Source organism: Cupressus sempervirens, chromosome 9, assembly GCF_028749045.1.
Source record: "Cupressus sempervirens isolate cs-2001-9-10 chromosome 9, ASM2874904v1, whole genome shotgun sequence".
NCBI lineage: Eukaryota > Viridiplantae > Streptophyta > Pinopsida > Cupressales > Cupressaceae > Cupressus > Cupressus sempervirens.
In genome coordinates, this window is record NC_143126.1 from 6131645 (window position 1) to 6137184 (window position 5540).

Here is a 5540-nt window from a genome sequence, read left to right on the forward strand (position 1 = left end):
TTTTTTACTGGTGCTCGGTCCAACTTCTTTGTTACTTTGTCTTTTACTAGCACTCAATCAATACTGAATTTTCTTAGCTTCTACTGTTTACTCAGTCGACACTAGTATAACTTGGCTTCAACTATAAGTTCCTTAATCTTCTTTTTTGGGCTCAATTAAGCCTATGATTTGTACTTTATTGATCATCTCTTCTAGGCTTTAACTCAGCTATCTTCACCACTTAGTGTTATGATTAAACAACACATTATCTTGCCAAATTCTAAATGATCAAGTGCTCATTGTAATTCCACATAACTCAACATTTTCACTAGGTCCTCTTGTTATCTCTTCTTCTCAAATCTTCTTCATCAATCATCTTGATAAGACACTCTACTCATGTAGCAACTATCTCACCAATAAGGTTTGACATCAATGACAACATAACAATTATTCCAATTGTAATTCCAAAAATCTCTCTCTTTGGCATTGATGACAACACCTCTAGTTACCATGTAATCCAAAAACATTTACTTACTTAAAGAAGCCCCCTCTGTGTTCAGTATCATACCTTCATTAATATCCTTAGTTTCATTGTGACTCTCATCTTAGTGTCCAAAAATCTCCATTTTTAGTTTCATTATGATTCTCATCCATGTAGCTCTGATATGCAACACATAGACTCCCTCTGTTAATCAGCTCCCTCTTTGATATACAAGTTCTGAATTTCTTGATTGATGGAAACACATTTCACTTATCCCTTTATGCACTATCTCTTTTTGCAACATCTCTTCATGTTTACTTCCTCATATGGTAACTTCAATTTCATTCTTTGTCACTATTGATGGTAACTATATATTATCTCCCTTCTGGATGGTAACTACATAATATCTTCCTCTTTGACAACAATGCAAAAGACACTTTCATCCCATCCAAAGAACACTTCCATACTCAAGTATCAATAGGAACTACAACATCTCCAGCTACCTCTGATTCATACATCTTCAACATGTAGATATCTCTTGGTTAGTTCTTTGAACTAGGTTCTTCTTTCATCTTGCTTATGACTAATTCAACATCTTGTGCTTCTTACTTCACAATGTTAGAAAAGTTCTAAAGTGTGATATTCTACATCAACTTGTAAGATATTCTAATCAACACATTTGATATAGAGCATCATCTTAGCTTAAGTAGCCTTAGTTAGGGGAACCACCCTAGTTTACCTTTTTAGATATTCATGTGCATCCTTAAGTAAAGCTTTTGGGAATATGCTAGCAATCTATTCCTTTGTATTCACATATTCAAATCTTACTTCTTTGTCTTATACTAACTCTCTCAATTAATGATACTTGATAGCAATATTATTGGTCTTAGTGTGTATCACAAGATTTTTAGATATGTTTATAGCACTTTTGTTACCACAAAATATAAAAACAACTTCATTGATCTCTTCCTTCATTCCTTTCAACAATTGCTTGATCTACACTATGATAAAACAATAAACTACTACAACTAGATATTTAGCTTTTTCCCTAGATTGAGAAATGTAGTTTTGCTTCTTACTTGTCCATGAAACTAGTCATTTTCCTAGACAAAAATTTCCACCTATTATGCTCTTTCTATCATCAACGTTACCAACTGAATTTGCATCAGTATACACTTTTAACTCAAACTTGTCATTCTTTTGTAATATAGTCCATAATCCTATGTGCCTTTTAGATATCTTAGTATTTTTTTCACTACCATCATGTGATTCTCCTTAAGATTTGTAGAGAATCCAACAACAATCTCAACTACTAGTGCAATATCTGGTCTATTATGAACAACATATTTCAACTTGTCAATCATTGATCTATACAAGGTTTGGTTCACATCAGTAAAATTGTCATTCTTTAAAAATTTATTTCCAATAGCCATGGGTGTTCCAATTGGTCTTGAGTCTTCCATACCAAAAAAAATTAGTATCTCCTAGATATATTTTGATTGTGTAATGTTGATAACTTTTTTCATTTAATACAGTTGTAAGCCAATAAAAAAATTGATCTCTCTAAACATAAACATCTCAAACTCTTGTCTCATTTGATATGCACATGACTTACACAATGCATCCTTTCCTCGAAATATGATATCATCAACCAACATCTGAGCTAATATTATCTCTTTGTTAGACTCGATCTTTACGTACATATTTTCATTGTCATATGTCCTTCCATAACCTATCTTTATAAAATATGTATGCAATCTTTCATACCATTCTCTAAGGGCTTGTTTCAATCCATACAAAGCTTTCTACAACTTATATACCATATCTAAATTGTTTGGATCAACAAATCCTTTATGTTGTTCAATGGAGAATCCTTCCAAAATTTCATTCAAAAATGCAAATTTTGAATCCATCTAGTATACTTTGAATCATTTGTAAGAAGCATATGCAAGTAGTGTTATCACTCCTTCTAATCTTGCAATAGAGGAAAATGTCTCCCCATAGTCAATACCTTCTTCTTGTGAATATCCCTCACAAAATAACCTTGCTTTGTTTCTTGTTACTTCACCTTTCTCATTCAACTTGTTTTTGAATACCCACTTTGTTCTAATAACATTCTTGTCTTTTGGTCTAAGCACAAGTGACTAGGTTTTATTCTTCTTCATCTTCTCAATCTCTTCATTCATTTTTTGGATCCAATGTTCATTATCTAAAGAATATTTCACTAATTTGGGCTCAAATTCACATAGTAAATATGTGTCACTTCTCCTTTTTCTTATCAGAAATCAAGTCTTTGTCTCTGATGATTTGATCAGGCGCATGATGTCTTCTCACATACTTTGTTTATGTACAGGTTCTCATCTTCTTTCTTCTACTTTAGGTTCATCTTGTAGATTGACTTCAGGTAGCACTTCATGTATCTCTACTTACTCTTATGGTTGTTCGAAAATCACTTATTATTACTTGGCATGCTCTTCCTGGTGTTTAGTACCAACTATCTGATGTTGTAATTTGCCATGTCCTATTTGATGTTGCTTGACAAATTTCTTCTTAGGTTCGAGTAAGGTGATGGGATCACCTTCATCAATGTATATAAATATTTTGTAATCTTCAAGTTCCTTTTTACATTCAACTTCATTCTTTTTTGCATATTCATCAACTTTCACATTTTCACTTTTCACAACTTTATTAGTGTTAGAGTTCAAACACTTATATGCTTTGCTCTTAGTAGAATAACCTAAGAATATTCCTTCATCACTTCCAGCATCAAGTTTTTCATTTCTATTGTCTTTCAATATATAAAATTTTCTTACAAAGACTTTGAAATACTTCACATTAGGTGCATGTCCATACCATAGCTCAAAACGTGTAAGATTTATACCTTTCTTGACTTGTACTCTATTCAAGTTATAAATAGAGTTGTACTTATAGCTTCTCTCCAGTACTTAGGTGTAACATTCTTCTCCATCATCAATGTCCTCATACATTCCATGATTGATCTATTCCTCCTTTTAGCTACACCATTATGTGGAGGGGTCCTAGGTGCAAACATCAATCTTTTGATTCCTCAATAATTGTTGAATTCATTGAATTCCCCAAATATGAATTCACTTCTATCAGATCTCAAACACTTCAAGTTTTTACTTGTTTCTTTCTCAATTCTAGTCAAATATGACTTAAACATTTGAAATGTATAAGATTTTTCTTTAAGAAACATCATAGTTATCATTCTGGAGTAGTCATCAAAAAACATAATAAAGTATTTGTCACCATGGTAGCATTGCACACCAAAAGGTCCACAAAGGTCAATATGAATCAATTCTAAAATGACATCATAAGTATAGGTTTTCCTCTTGAAACTAGACTTTGTCATTTTTCCCAACTGACATTGTTTACACGTCACATTACCAAGTTTCTTCAATTTTGGTAACCCTCTTACTTTCTTCATCTTAATAATGCTTACCAAATTGTCAAAATTCACATGACATAGCATCTTATGCCATAACCATTTATCTTCACATTGTACAAACAAACAAGTGTCATCAGATAGGTCTAGATAGAACAAGTTACCTCTAGTTCGATCTCCACTTCCAATCAATTCTCTTGAACCATCATAGATCTTTGTCTTTTTATTCTCAAATTCAACTTTGTAGCTTAAACTATTCAACCATGCCACACTCAAAAAATTATAGTTAAGTCCTTCAACCCAATAAGCATTTTCACATATGATCTTATTAGTTAATTTTATTGGTCCTTTACCTTCCACAAAATATGGTGTATTATTACCAAACTTAACACTACCTCCTTTATAATGTTCAAGGTTTTCAAACTTACTTTTATTATAAATCATGTGATGTGAACAACCATTATCAATTGTCCATCTATCACCTTTAATTGCATATGAAATAACTATAGTTTTCTCATCTTCATCAAAATCATCTTTCATAGCAGCATAAACTACTTCTTAATCATTACTACCAGATTCATCATCAGTGTCTTTTTCAACAATGTAACAAGACTTCTTACCTTTTCCTTTGTAATCATTGTATCCTTTGTTGTCTTTTCCATCTTGTCTTCCTTTGAACTTGTTGTCTTTTATTTTGTCCTTGTCATCCCTATTAGGACACTTTTAAACAATATGACCAACTTTATTGCATGAAAAATAGATTACAAGGAGTTTAATTTTGTATTTTCCTTTGCCTCTTATAAGTCTCTATTGACATAAAAGTTTGCACCCTTTCTTGAAGTATGACCTCATGTAACATAGAAATGACCTTCAAGTGTGGGACTTGTCCTCTAAGGTCAAATCTCTAGAGAAGGTTGACGTCCTTACAATCAAGATGCACCTAACTACACTTTGAAGGAAAAGGAAGAAGGAGATGCAAGAAAGAAAACTACCTAGTCTAATCTAAAGGGGCAATGCACCTAGATTGAATAGTCACAACTTTGTCTACAACTACAAAAAACATCAATGAAAACCCAAAATACACTATACTTGACTTCAGTCTATCTCTCAAAGTGACATGTAGATCTGAAATTGATGAAACATTGAAAGGAAGGATAATTTTCACTTATGCAATGATTGCCAATAAATTAAACACATGATATAGATTAAGAAAATAGAAAGAAAACATTATTTGCAAGGCATATACATGCACTAGATAACAAAATGGTAAAGAAAGGTAAGGAATAGAGATTTCATTAATGGAGGAAAGAAGTTGCAGAGCATAATGCTACTACAAAATATAGGCAGGGGAGAACCCTAAAAACATATTTACAACTACCTTTTATATAGTTCAGGCATAACTCTGATATTACATTGAGTTCAAAATCTAACTAGGTAGAGTTGAAATTGCAGAGTAGCAATAACTATTGATCAAAAGAGATCATGATTAGATGCACATCCCCATATAGGAAATCTAACTTTTTACATGTAAATCTGGCTTTGAGTAGACTGAAGCGACAATCATTATTGCTTGATTGGGAAGAAGGGCAAGCATAGTGGTGATTGGAAGAAATTTGCATTAAATAGGCATGGAGAACACTTAGAAGTGGTTGTAGATAATCAAACAAATCTAAC